General features: G+C 38.4%; 1 long non-coding RNA gene across 1 annotated transcript in view; it reads left to right on the plus strand.

The window, feature by feature from the left end:
• Nucleotides 1-15,445, plus strand: part of LOC142012543 (uncharacterized) — a 45,894-nt gene that overhangs the window by 17,939 nt on the left and 12,510 nt on the right. The window contains exon 2 of the long non-coding RNA XR_012645391.1: nt 2,262-2,369. This is a non-coding gene — a long non-coding RNA (uncharacterized LOC142012543). The remainder of the gene's footprint in view (nt 1-2,261; nt 2,370-15,445) is intronic.

Consider the following 15,445-nt stretch of genomic DNA (forward strand, 5'->3'; position numbering starts at 1 on the left):
TGCTAGAATCCAGGATGTAACAGAAAGACTTCCAAAAATCATCAAACTTGTGGATTATTACCCCTTCCCATTTATCCATGTAGGAACCAATGATAGAGCAAAGAATGGCCTTGAATAGATCACTGCAGATTATGGGAAGAACGATCAAGGAATATGGAGCACAAGTGGTGTTCTCGTCCTTCCTCCCTGTTGAAGGAAGGGGTCCAAGTAGGGATTGTCGACTTGTGGAAGTAAAGACATGGTTGCACAAGTGATGTCAGAGAGACGGCTTTGGTTTCTTCGGTCATGGGATTCTGTTTTGGGAACGAGGATTGCTAGGAAAAGACTGGATCCACCTAACAGAGAGCGAGAAGAGCATGCATCCCAAGAACAAAATTACGAAAATATTTGTTGTGATTTCCCTTCATTCTGTCAGTTCTTACAGATCTCTTTTCAAAATATTTAATATAAATCCAAACTGATCATTTACAGAATATAGATTCTATTTATGCATACATACTTGTAGGTTGCTGTAGGGTTTTAGATTTTACAGCAGTGTAAATATATGTTAATGTTTTTTCCAGTTTTCTGGCAGTTCTGAAAAATTGGAGAAAAAAAGTTCAGGTTAGGTTTTTTTGGTGATGTAAAAAAATTGGAAAAATTGTTTTCCGGGGTGTGAGTGGGGGAGATTTGATTTGATTTGAAGCTAAATATTTTGTTGAGTTTGAGGACATTTTAGCCTTAAAATAACCTGACAAACTTAGCACAGTATTTTAAACCCTCATTGGAAATGTATGCAACTCAGATTTGAATTCCCATTCCAGAGCAGGAATTTGACCCCTTCAGAGGTGTGCCCTGAGCACCAAGCCATGGGGTATTTTGAAGTAGTGGCTCTAACTCTCTTGTTAAACCACTTCATTTTGTATAAAATACTTCACAAATAATTGGACTATATTTTTGCATTCATTCATGTTCTCTCACTCCTTAGCCCAATGGCTAAGCTCTCTGTGTGGGGAATAATATCTGAATTTCTCTCTTTGCTCCAGGGCTATTCTGGTTACATAGATACTGTTGACTTCTCATATTTTGGTTGTTTGCTGAACAGTGCCTAACTTCCATTCATTATCTAAATTGAAAAAAAAAGTTTGTATAAAAATGAAAATATTGGAAAAGTTTGTTTTGACATTTCTGATTTTTTTTGTGTGTGTCATTTTAACACTTTACTGGAATTGATGCAAAGTCGCAAAATCTTTTGGCTGTCCAGAATCTGCATTTATGACAGTTTTGTCTGAAAACTTTGCCCCGCTGTACAATTTAGATTTTTTTTATCTTTCTTAGTTTATGTAGTGATGCTTAAACTACAGTGTAATTTGTGACGAAAGTATACATGAAAGAAGTAGTACTACTCTGCAAGACATTCTTTACTGCACTACAGTTATTGCTGTGTGGGCCTTCAGTAGTCCCTGGCCATCAACCTCATGTGTATTTGAAGTGCTTCAGCTCTGCCACGGCCAATCCCAAGAAAAAGAACTAGAGAGGATCCTCCATACTGCCTTGAGTGACTGTGTGGGATGCAGCCATCTGAATAGGGATGGCTGGGAGCAGCCAGTCAGAGTCCAGTATGTTTGAATAAAAAGAACTTCAGGACTAGGGTGAATTCAGTTGTTGCCAGGAGACAGAGAAGTCCTTGTTGTTCTGTTTCAAGAATACAGTGGGTTTTTTTCCCCCTCAAAGTCTGACTCCCTGGTTCTGGGACCTTGGACAAAGCAGTTGCTGGCAGTGACTGGAGGAGCAGGAAGGAATACCTGCCTGTCTTCTGGGAATCAAGGACAAAAAATGTGCTATGCATATGGGGAAGTGGCCCAGGGAACCTAGCACTGATGACTTTAGTTATAGTGACTCACTGGATGGCTGCTGTCTTTAGGGAACTCTGATCTGACATCTGGAATAATGGGTAGGTATGGGTCACCTTGCGTTACACACTTTGTGGGAGTGGCCTGGCATTTGATACTCCCATGGAAGGGGAACTGAGCTGCTCAGTGGCACAGCAGAAGAGCTGGAGGCAGAAAGGCCTAAATAAGATGAAAATATTGTTTACAGTGTGACAGTCCTCTGCATACGACTTGATACCAAGGCCAAATCCAGTTCAAGGCTTCTAGACTAATTAAGGACACGAGCCCAGAGAGGGCCACAGGAAGGGAAAGCCGAAATGAAGAGTATGGTGATAAGTTTCTGTTGGAATGTGTGCCCTGAAAGGGAATTGATTTGTATTTCACATGCAGACTGTGAGAGACTCATCTGGAGGGCTGAGTTGCTGGAAACCCACCACAAACAGAGCGAGAGAGAGAGAGAGAGAGACTAGAATGCAAGCACAAACACTTGGACAAGTGGTGAGTTCTATCCTATTGCATTGTAATGGGCTGTATGCTTTCATGGACTGTATACTAAAATAGTGACACATTAGAGCTTTGTTGCCTCTTCAGTGGTCATAAACACGCTCCATTGAATAGAAGTGTTTCTGTATTTACTGAGCATTCAAAATAAGAAAAGGTTATTTTCAGAATGACAACAAAGAGAATCTTATTTAAAGGAATCTCAAATCTTTCTATATGGAAGGGAAATCTTTAAAACCTTTTTAAAACAGGGAGTGTTACAGAAAATTCAGATCTATTCTTTCAACCCCACCCATCTAGTTTAAAAAAAAATCTTAAGTGTTAAAGTTTGAGGATGCTGTTTCAATAACATCTGTCATATGAATAAAGAGAAGAGTCTTGAATTTATCCTTGTTCTGCTACATGAATACAGTGGCTCTTCCCCACAAAGTCCAACTCTTACATGTGTGCAGTGACCAAGAAATAAAAGAAGAATAGGGAAAAACTTTATATAGCATAGCGTAAGGAGTAGATGTGACGTCAATATATAAAGAGTAATGTGACTTCCACAATGGTGTAGTTAACAAGCTGATTCATCATGAATGTGGATTGCATTTTCTAGTGTGGTGGGGTTTTTATTGTTACCCATCTTCACTGTATTATAATTCAGTTTCTAATTAGTTGTTGAGCTATTCTCACACAGCTACATACTCCATAATTAAGCTGATGTATTTACAATAAAACCTGAGTGCCATTTTTTCTTAGTATTATATTGCATACTTGAGTTGGCCTGCATCATTAATGATACTTTACGACAAAAATAAAGCTCTTACAAAACATTTTTTTCAAGCCAGCAGCTCTTCTTTATTTCAGCTGAATGCCTAAGTCAGAATGCACGCACAGCCCACCATGAACTTGAGAATTTTTTGTTCTTTTCATTAGGCAAGTTGTGAGTTTCTTCTTGAACACTTTAGAAGTCTTTGACTTTTCATTGTTCAGAGTCATACAGTTAATGGAATTAAAGAATCCTTGAGATGGAAGAGACTCTAGCAGGTCACCTAATTCAGCCTCCTGCCCAAAGCAGGACCAACCCCATCTAAATCATCCCAGCCATGACTTTGTCTAGCTGGAACTTACAAACATCTGGGAGCTGAGATTCCACCACCTCTCTAGATAACACATTCCAATGCTTCAGTGACCTCCTAGTGAAATAGTTTTTTCCTAGCATCTAACCTATACCTCCCCCACTGTAATTTGAGGATATTACTCCTTGTTCTTCTGTCTGTCACTATTGAGAAGAGTCTTTTTCCATCCTCTTTAAACCCCACCTTCAGGAAGTTGAAGGTTGTTATCAAACTGCTCCTCACTCTTCTCTTCTTCAAAGTAAATATGCCAGAACTCCTCAGACTCTTCTTGTAGGTCATGTGCTTCACCAGCTCCCTAATCATTTTTGTTGCTCTCTGCTGGACCCTCTCCAGTGCATCCACATCCTTTCTTTACTCTGGTGGTGGGGGGGGGAAGCAAAACTCGATGCAATTCTCCAGATGTGGCCTCACCAATGCCAAAGAGAGGGGAATAAATACTTTTCTAGATCTGCCAAAAATGCTTCTTCTAATGCACCCCAATATACCAATAGCCCTCTTGGCTACAAGGGCACACTGTTGACTCATATCCATCTTATCATCCACTGTAATCCCCAGCTCCTTTTCCACTGCACTGCTACTTAGCCATTTGATTGCCAGCCTATAAAAATATTCTGGATTCTTCTCTCCCAAGTGCAGGTCAGGGTGCAATCCATCCCCTCATCCAGGTCATTAATAAGATGTTGAATAGTACCATCCCTAGAACCGATGCTTGGGGCACTCCATTTGATACTGACTACCAGTCAGACACCAAGTCTTTGATCACTACTCATTGCACTTGACCATCTAGCTAGATTTCTATCCATTTTACAGTCAGTTTGTCCAGTCCATACTTCCTTATCTTGCAGGCAAAAATATTGTGGGAGACTATGTCAAAAGCTTTCCTAAAGTTAAGTTATATCACATCCATTGACTTCACCATATCGACAGAGCCTGTCGCCTCGTCATAGAATCTAATCAAATTGGTCAGGCATGACTTGCCCTTGGTGAATCCATGTTGATGCTTCCTGATAATTTTCCCTTCTTCTAAGTGATCCTTAGACATTAGATCAGAAATGATTAGACATTTTAGAGCTTCCCTGGCAGGCCCTTTCAATTGTATAGTTCACAGGGGGATAGGAGAATGGAGGGAGGGATTTACTACCTAAAATGGATAGGGAGAACAGGTGGCTAATTGCAAATGTTTGTTATGCTTTGTCACATGAGTGTGTTGAGACTTTCAAGTACACCTACTTCCTAGGCCTCAGAAAGAGAACTATGTTTCTTTGTGAAAAACAGAAAACTTTTGGACACATCTCACTTCAAAAGTACCCTTACATTTGTAACAAACTTTATTTTCACACAGAAAGCAATGGCATATAAGCATTGTTAATATCCTTGAATTTTTACTCTTGCAGACCATCTCTGCCTGTATTTTAATGTTTTACTGCAACATTTCAAACCTTTCTACCATCAGTTCTGCTCTACTATTTGGAACCAAGGCTGGCGGATAGTTAGGTATATAGTCCTAGTGTAGAGAAGGACTGAATCCTTCATCACTATTGTATCTCTCCATTGAGTCAATATGCATTACGAAGTCACAGCTCTGGCAGTTTAGAACAATAGCCCTGAAATCCATTGAGCCTTTACGGCTGCTTGTTTCAGGGTATCTTTATGGCCACAATCTCTTTCTATCCTAGCTCACATCCTCAATTATGTTTCTAAAGCAGCAGAAATATATTCTCATATCCCTTGCTTTCCGGCAAAACAAAACCTCTTGTAGCAAAACCTCTCATGGTCCTGTTGGCTACAGTTCACCAGTCCTGGACAATGGGAGGTGTGGGAAGCAGTGACCCAACTGATGCTGCTTTTTGCAATTCCCAGTTGCCAGGAACAGTAAACTGCAGCAAACAGACAGTGTGAGAGTCCGTACCTGTGGATGCACCCCACACAAGTAGATAAGTGCTTGGCATTGTGATAACTCCCATGAAACACTTCCTGTCCACAGACTGCTTACAGCCCACCCCTGCTCTTGAAGAAAAGAGGTATTCAACAGGATACATAAATTGGTGGTGGGGGAAGAATGGTGGGAATTGGGATCCATGGGAAGGATCTGGTACCAGCAATACGTTTCTAAATTTTAGTACTCCTAATTCCTAATTTTTAAAATTTCAATCCCTCTCTCTCACCCTCCTTCCCTCCCTCCCTCCCCTGCCCCATACTCCAGCTAAAGGTCAGGATACAAACCTTTCATTCAGGGAACATAAAACCCAAAAGCCTAACACCTTCCACTTTCCCTATCTCAAAATAGGGAACATGGGGCTTGGTCTCACTCGCCTCTGGGACTAAACCAGCAGAGATGACATACATGCTGCACCATTTCAAAGCATGTTCCATTAGCCACATGCTGCCTTTTTTAATAAGTATATTTTTTTTCTTTTACAGTAGGTTTTATCACTCAGTTTTATTTTATTGTATATCCTCTCTTAGTGATTCAGGATGATAACCCATGGTAATCAGTGACTTTACACAAGGCCTGATCTTTCTCCCATTGACATCAATAACAAGACTTTCATAATAAGAAAAGAGTCAGGCCACAGATGCACATATTCCTTCAAAGGTTTTCTCTGCTTAATGGAATATTAAAGTTTCTCTGGGCAACTTCTCAATAGCATTACATAGAATTCCATTATTAAACTTTCACATTATTTTTTTCTGCTCAGGGCTTTCTGCTTAAAAATAATCCATGACTAATATCTAGAAAAGAGTGAAAAATTTGACCATATGGAGAAGTTAAAAATTGTGATTATGGTTGTAATTTTTTAGTTCAATTACACTACTATTTTATACAGTAAAACATGTTAATGGTTCCATGTTTACTGCAGCCCCCCCCCATTGTCATCTTAATTCCCTCCATGATTTTTCTTCTTTTTTATTACAATAATTTATGTGGCTACCTCTTACAGCAGTTCCTTCAAAAGAATATTACTAACAGTTTTACTCAATGGTATTCACTTTGAAGTCTCCTCTCGCATATTATAAAGTCTAATTATTCCTAGTTACCCTTGTATTTCCCTATTTAATTTGAGAATGCATATGTCTACCTGCTTTTGAAGGTATCTAGTTCTTTGTGCACAAAGTAGAACTCAACAGAACTATGCAGTTAGAATCAAACAATTCAGTGCATAATCATTCATTACTGTGGTAAAAACTCAGAAGTAAATGAGCCTTTTGAGTTGACTGCGTAAGAGTGAAGAATTTGTCTCTGAATGTAGAATGAAGTATTGCCATTATTGATGGAAATTCAATCCCTTAAACAAATGTGCAGACTACTATATGATCATTAAATATTCAGAAACCATTGACAACTATTGCGGCAATTTTACTAAGACTTTATTCTATAGGTTGAACCTCTCGTCTGACACACCCAACTAGTGCCAAACGAGGGAATTTGCTGGACAACGGGAGGACAATATTGTCTAGCACATTACCATCAATTCCACTGTTTACTGGGCTCTTAGAATACATTTAAGGGTAAATTTCAGCTAAATAACAGCACAGAACACTGACAGCCAGCATGGGTGTCTGTAAACTAATTTTATGGGACCATGGGAAACTTGATCACAGACATGATAAATGGTCATCCAGCTAATGAAAATCATACCAGATTATGGCTCTTGCCAGCTGAGAGAATGTCAGACTAGAGAGGTTCAGCCTGTACTGGGGAAAATTATAATTTACTCTGTGTGTGTGTGTGTGTGTGTGTGTGTGTGTTAGACAGAGAGAGAGTGTGTGTAAACACATGCATGCACACACACAGGAATTATATGTGTATATTTCAATGAGAATGTAGGAGTCTTTAAAAACGGGATTATGCCCCTAAATCACTTTTACCCAAGAAGCCCAAATTAAGGCAGCCATTTAAAAACAAAATCTTTGTCAGTGATGTTTCTTATCTATGTAAATAACACTCTATTTAAGAGCCTAACTTTAAACATCTATGTTCTGTTTAAAATAAAAAAAAAAACTGAAATCTGTGGCATAGACAAGCAGGTACAGACCCTAGGGCAAAGAGAAATTCTCTTTGTTTTGTGTACTGGCAACTGGGAATGACTTAAGAAGATACCCTGTTTTTTAAAATGTGTGTAGAGGTCTGCACTTGCACTTAGACTTATAACTTCATGCACCTAGTGAGTTGTTCATGCCTCTTTCTCCCTCCAAGTACCTGTGTTCCTCCTGCCATCCAGATTGCTTCACTAAGCATACCACTCTATTTCCCTCTTCCAAATTACTATGCAGAAGAAGCAAATATGAAGGATCTTCTCCTTCGCTTTGAAAAATGCTTAATACTAGTAATTCCTAGCCTTAGTCCCAAATGTGACAAACAAGATGCTTGGGTACTCATCCTATGAGATGGCTGTAAACTGATTTATGAGTGGGGTGATGCTTGCATGTGCTACGTCTAGCAGCAGTCGTCAGCCCCAGATTTCAGTTTGACTTCCAGTGTATTGTTGACTTTTGTTTTTTTTTTAAAAGATATCAACAGCAGAGAACTTGATTGTTAAAATTATGGTTTAAATGTATCGTGCAATTCACAAAGGCATCTGAAATGAAGTCAAAGGAAACTGGGTATGAAGATAGCTGGTAATGTGCAATTCACCACAGCTTAGCCTATTAGCTGCAGTGATGAGTATCAGCCTTGAAATTGCACAATAGCATATTGCTATTGTTGCTCTTTTTTTCTAAAATACCACTGGTGTTTCCCTGCTTACACATCACAAGATGCAGTGTAAGTCAGTTTTCTCAACAAGCATTCACCATTTTCATGTTATTTTAATAGAAGCTAAAGAAAAGTAGAAAAGCAAGAGATCTGAGTCCTATTTTCCAGTTCAGGAAATCGCTTCAGCATTTGCTTAAGTCCATCCCTATTCAGGACATAACTGAAGCAACTATTTACATTTATTCACATGCTCAATATCTATCCCAACTATGTCTGGCTTCCTGAACTGAGATCATGGTGAATATGCCTATGGAGGGTGTGACATGATTTTCTGTACCTGCTAATCCAACTCTCAAGCATGATTCCCTCACTCATCCACTTACGCTCTATTTAACATCAGGTAGGTTCAGCCCCAGAGTACAAAAATCTCATTTGACATGTTCTCTTTTGAGAATTGCTTGGAATTTTCCAACTGACTTGAGGTTGACTGCAGTGGGAGGAGAGGGCTTACAGCAGAGAGCAATCTATAGCCCTGTTGGAAGTCACTGCAGTCTCAAGTCATCCTTGATGCAGGCAAACAGGAGCGAGTTGTTCAACAAAAGAATGTCTAACCCCAGTTAAGATAAGCAAAAGTGCAGCCTGAGCCTAAAACAATGGAAGAATGAAGATGGTTCCTTTTAAAAAAAACAAAACAAAGCAAAACAAAACAAGAAACAAAATCTGGAGAGCAACTAAAAAAGTGAAAAAGTTTTATGGATTTTATAGCTACAAAGTATTTTTTTTAAAAAAAAGCAGTGTAGCAATAAGTCTTGTATCGCAAGTGCAAATGCTGCTTCTTATGTGATATATGCAAGACCTCATTCTTAATGTTTGTGAGTCTGGTACCTTTTTCCAAGCATTATGTTCACACAAAATTTTAATAAATCATGTGTTCTCACTCCATATTAAAAATTAAGTAATACTGAAAAATAATCTCACGTAATGTGGATGTAGGTATTCATTTTCAAGTATTAGGAGTGCTGGCTCTGTCTAATAAAATATAATTTACTAAACTGGGGAATTTCAGTCTTTTGTCAACCATGGCACTGAAAACCCATCAAGGCAAAACTGAGTTAAGTAGCTTAGAAGATAGAAAATATACAGTGAACTTGTGTTGGAATAGGTTGAATTTACAAGATTTTTTTACCATTAGTTATGAGGTGCAAGAAAGTTGTAGTTAACAGGAGATCTCACACATGACATCACGTTACCCTGTGTAAATTTGCTTCTGAAAATGAATAGTTGATGTCATTGGGAAATACTTTGATGTGTTATCTACCATGGAAATACACAATGAATAATTGAAATTGTGGTAAATCAGTTCAAACAAAAATGAAGTCAGGGAAGAGAAATACCTAAAACACTGCCAAGAACAAAAGAAAAGAAAAAGTGCTGTCTAGCAATTAAATGTCCGCAAATGTTAATCCTTTGAAGGATTAACACGAAAGCTGAATCCTCTAGCGTGATTTGGTTTTAGGAAGAAGGGGCTATTGAAGTCTGGGGGTGGGAGTGGTCCTTTTGAAAGGCCCCTGTCCACACGGGCAGCATCTGTTCCAAAAATGGTACTTTTTGGATCACTTGCAGATGCAATTATGCTAATGAGATTCTGCATATTCATGGAGGTGCCATATTAACATCTTCCAAACTCCCTCATTACCATGCCCCTTCCAAAAGGAAGGGGCTGTTGTAGATGTAGCTTGTCTATATAGTCCTTATTTTAAAATAGCTATTTTGAAATAAGTACTATTCCTCATAAAGGCTTGGCAAAATAAGCCAACCATTATTTTGAAGTTATATTTTGAAGTTAAGCTGCTAGGATAGTTATTTTGAAATAACTTTGCTGTGTAGATCTAACCAAGGAGAATGCTGTAGCCACTAGCCTATGGCATATTGTGATGTGGTGTTTCCTGAGTTTGTCCAGCTGAAGCATCTGTGTTTAATCCCAGAAGCACTGAGATACTGACAAGGGAGATGAACTGTTGGCTCCACTGCCTTGGCTTAGAGCTAGTTGGCTTTTAGCTCATGTGGTACAGCATATAGCTTTAGACCCAGAGATGTTAGGTTCAGCTCCTCCGGCCGATGACCTGGATCCAATGACCTTACATGTGAACTAATGTGTTTTTTTTTTTTAAATGAAACCAGGATTGAGTCACCTACTCCCCAAGTGAATTCTCTAACCACCTGGCTACAGTCATTCTGCTGCTTGCTTTCTCCCTCTCTGACCCAGTGTTGAATGTGTTGCATGGTAGATAATGAAAGAATCACTGGGCTTGGGGAGGGAAGAAAGCGTAAGAATGAACTACTGATTCTCTAGATTGGTGGTCCGAGCACTCAGCTAGAAAGTGACAAATCACAATTTAAATTCATTTTACCAATCAAATGGAGCAGGAATTTGAACCAGAGGTCTTCCACGTCCCCAGTGAATACCCTAATCACGGAATAAAAGTTATGAGTGAGGCCCTTTCCCTCTTTTTTCCCCCTTCTGTCATATATATAGTCAAATGCCAGCCCTCTAGGTCCCCATGCACCCTGAGATGCTTGAATTATGTTATCAGCTTGAGTCTATTTCTATTATCAGTGTGCCTATTTTTGAGTAGAGGTTCCATTCTCAACCAGAAGGGTTGAGGGATTAGGGAAGGCATATGATTTAATCCTAATTTAGACAATAGAGGTAACATTTGAACAGGTTAAATTACAAAATGCTGTATGTTTTAAATAACTTCAATGCATTGTTTGTGTGTTTCTAGGGGATTAATTAAAGCTGTTAAAATAAAGGTGAAAAGTGCCAGAGACTTTGGGCAAAATAGCTGCTTATATGGATTTCAAGTTGATTTTTTAGAAGTTTTACAGAAGAGCAGGATGGTTTATATAATGCGGAACAGGTCAAAGGATGAGGATTGTACTGTATCTCCTTAAGTGGTGCTAAAATTTCTGAGATAAGGAAAAAAAGAAAGAGAAGGAAAAGAACAAGGTGAGGAATAAAGTAGCACGTTTTGAGAGAAATCCATTTTCAAACAAACCTGAATGAAGACCTGCCCCTGCAGTCCACTTACATATATGTGTATTTTTGGATTATGGGTAGGCTACAAGATTAGTCCCTAAATGTTTATTGCTCAGAAACTGTACATATTGAAACAGTTCTCATGCAAAGCACAGTGCACTTTTCTGATATTTGTTTTGAGAGAGACTGGTCATCAAATCCGCCTGTTTTAGAGTAACTATCCACATTGAAGTTAAAAATTACTTTTAGACAGGATAAGTTAATGTTCAGTATCAGAAATGAATGTCATTCAGTTGGGAAAAACCTATCCACCCTGTGTTTTGTAGCTTAAAGTAATTGCAAAGTTAATTTTGCAAAACTCATAAAATGAGCACTTTGAAGATTTATCTGAATTCTTTAAATGTTGGTCCTAATAATGTTATGTGTATTCTGAACATCTTTATTAAACTCAAGTAAATTATTCTTAAGGCTAAAATGACTTTGAATTTATTTCAGATTAATCTCATTTTTTGTTGCCATGAATTTAGAAGGGAATAAAGCTTGAGATAAAACAGTGAATTGTAAAGGAAATCACATCTGTTTAAGATAAATGTTCTGCCACTCAGCCTAATAGGAAATTATTCCTTTTTCCCTAATTAAGAAAAAAAATTTTCTAAATAACTAGCTAACCAAAGGCTTAACAATATTTATATCCAGATTTTTTTTAAAAAACCACCTTACAATAAAGTACAATAAGATTTTTATTTCCATTAACTGCAGCGCCTCCTAAACAACATGAATGAAATGAATCTGAAAGATTGTAATTTTAAAATATAGCATGACTGGAGATTTTTCTCACTTGTTTCTTGGGTAATAGTTTAACCCTCAATAGACTTATTGCTCTAGTACATCCAAGAGTGAGACTTTTTTTTCGTGAGGTTTTTAATTTGACAAATCAATATTGATTTTCCAAGAATAGTATCTGAACTTTAGCCTCTGCTCTGGATTAGGCAATCTTCTTTTGTATTTTAAATTCTTTAGGGTAGGTTACATGTTGGTGCAGTACCTCGCCTATTTTGGATGCCAGAGTATCATACATAATATTGAGCCTTACTTCTGAAATACAGATCCAGATCCAGCTCTGGATTCTGAACACTTCCCAAATTAGGGGCAATAAGAATAAAGAAGAGTTTGGGAGTTTGTCTTTTAGCATACAAATTGTTTTATCTTTGTTTTCATCCCTGGGGAATATCTGTAACAGTATAGGGAAGATAATGATACAAAAAATATCTTTTTAAGCATTCTGGTTTGAAAAGTACAATATTAGCTAAGCTGATATCTATATGAGGTTTTTATAATATGTGCTGCATTAAAAAAAAAGTACAGCACTTTTACATTCCTCTGACCTTTTAACATGTAGGTTAATTTTTAATTTACATTAGCCAATATTAACATTAAAGATTTAGTTTTGTACTTATCAATATTTTATTTATCTAGCGATTTCATAACTTATACCAAGCTAGTTGGAAGAATTATTATTCAGATTGTACCACTGGTGATAAATGTGTCACAAAGTTAAGGATTTCCAAAGTTTATGCACTATGAAAACCTACACATCTTGATGGAGAAGAGGGTTAAAAGACATATACAGTAGGGTCTCAACATTCGCAAGTGTTCCATGTTCAGAACCCTCACAAATGTTGATTTTTTGCAAACACTGGGGTGCAAGACATCTGCTGCAAGATGTCTATGTCATGGTCCTACCTGGCCAAATGGACAGCTTCCCCGTCTGTTGCACTCAGTGTGATCTTGGGCCTCTAACTCTGTCCTGTAGGCACTAGACTACCTCATTTCCCTGAAGCAGCAAGGGCTTGCTCCTTCATCCATCAAGGTTCACCTAGCAGCTTTCAATCCTGGGCAATGCGGGTGCTCTGTTTTTGTGCAACCCATGGTGGGACAATGCCTCAAGGGCACGGACCATCTTCACTCTGGGCCCTCATGTCTGAACCCCCATACACAATGTTCTGTCAGGACAAGGTCCAACTTCACCCTCACCCAACTTTTCTGTTAAAGGTGGTCTCTGGGTTCTATCAAAATAATCTATTAGGTGATACGCTTTTGTGGGGCGGACCCACTTCTTCAGACCTGGAAATAAATTATAAATAAATTATTTTGTTAGTCTTTAAAGTGCTACATGACCGCTTTTATTTATTTATTTATTTATTTATTTATTAATTTACTTTGTGAAGATACAGACTAACATGGCTTCCTCTTTGTGACTATTCCCCGGTTTCTGTGTTAGTCAGGACATTTTCCTGCCAGTTTTCTAACTATTTTAAATTACTAACTAGCCATAGAATTACTGATATTTATATCCAGATTTAAAAAAAAAAAAAAATCCTCTTAGCACCCAGCAGGAACAACAGCTACACTCCCTCAATGTGAGACGGGTGCTCGCCTTCTACATTCACTGGATTAAGCCCTTCTGTAAGACCATGCAACTCTTCATGGTCATCACTGAGCACATGAATAGACACCAAGTTTTCTCACAGCACATCTCCTCCTAGACCACATCCTGTATACAGGCATGTTCTGACTTTAAGGTTTCCACCTGAGACAACGTACTGTGAGCGAACTCAGGCCGCCTCATCTGCCTTCCAGGCACATGTCCCTCTACAAGAACTATGTCATGCTGCTATGTGGTCCTCCAGACATACCTTTATGTCTCACTGCAGCAATCTAGACAGCATGCAGCCTTTGGGGCTGCTGTTCTGGAGTTGGTCACACTTCGACTCTGACCCCTACTCCTGAGTTTAACTTGAGAATCACCTAACTCAAATAGGTATGAGTGAGCACTTGTATAAGAAAAAATGGTTACTCATCATTGTAACTGTTGTTCTTTGATATGTGTTGCTCATATCTGTTTGAATCCCACTGTCCTGCCCCACTGTCAGAATGGGTGGCATAAAGGAAATGAGGGGTGCTGGGTCTGCTTCTCATAGGCGCCACTCCGGGGGAATCCCCAGCCAGCCCTGATGGTAGTTGCTATGGAAAACTTTGACAGACACACACACTCCTATGTCAAATAGATATGAGCAACACATCTCAAACAACAAGTTACATTGGTGAGTAACCATTTTTTAAAATTCTAATGCTGATAAGGTACTAAATTTTTTAAAGAGAAGAGGTGATACACTTGGGGTTTATGCTACTCTTAGGATATTCCACAGGACGGAGAAGGCAACAAAATTGTTTCTCGTACACATTGCACCAAAATGTGATTTCACTTTTACTTTCAGATTTCTGTTTGTGCCCAAGTTTCATGATGGCCAAAATTCTATGATTTGAAGGATGTACAGCCTGTCAGCTAATGGACATGGACACTATGCCATAGTTTTTCATGCTACTCAACTGGAGGAATAGTCTAATCTATTGCAGTGGTCCAGAAAGATGTCTGGCAGTGAATTCCCTTTGACCAGTATTGATCTGCTATACTGATAGAGAGGTTCATTTATCATCCTGCATGGTTGCAACTGCTCATCCCTTCCATATGACATCCTTGGTTGTCAGATGTTACAGCAGCATTTTTAAACTATCAACTTGCACCAACAGCTAAATAATGTCTCTTTCCACCACATTGCAGTGAAGAACCAGAATGTCTGTGAAATATGAATTGTTAAATATCAGGGATTGTTTTAAAGGATTATTAAAGATTAAATACATTTTCAGAGATAAATCTAGTTGTCATATAATTAAGATAAAATGACATAACCAATATATTTTTAATTACATTCTTTATTAATAAATTCAAATTGTAAGGAACACGTGCATTTAATTGACATTTAACATGTTAGCTACAGCGAGCTTGATATCACTTAGCACACTTATCAAATGTCAATTACAATTTCTTAGATTTAATTGCTGTGAAATTCACTTGCCATGGGCTACGTTTTAAAATGTTAATGTGTTAATATTACTCAAATTCAGTGTTATAAATATTGAATCTAATGTGCACTTATTGCTTATGCAATTTTTACTAATTTATTCAAAGTTACAGATTTCTTTCTGTTAGCCGGTGGCCGGGTAATGTGCGGTGAGGTACCAACTATGCCCTTGTTATCATCCGAGTTTAAAACTACAAGAGCAGGGAGCTCGTCGCTGCAAGCAGCCAAGACAGGCTGATGGATTCCCCTGGGTCCTAAGCAACCCAGTTTTTTACTGTTAGAGCAGGGAG

The sequence above is a fragment of the Carettochelys insculpta genome, chromosome 4 (genome assembly GCF_033958435.1).
Source record: "Carettochelys insculpta isolate YL-2023 chromosome 4, ASM3395843v1, whole genome shotgun sequence".
NCBI lineage: Eukaryota > Metazoa > Chordata > Testudines > Carettochelyidae > Carettochelys > Carettochelys insculpta.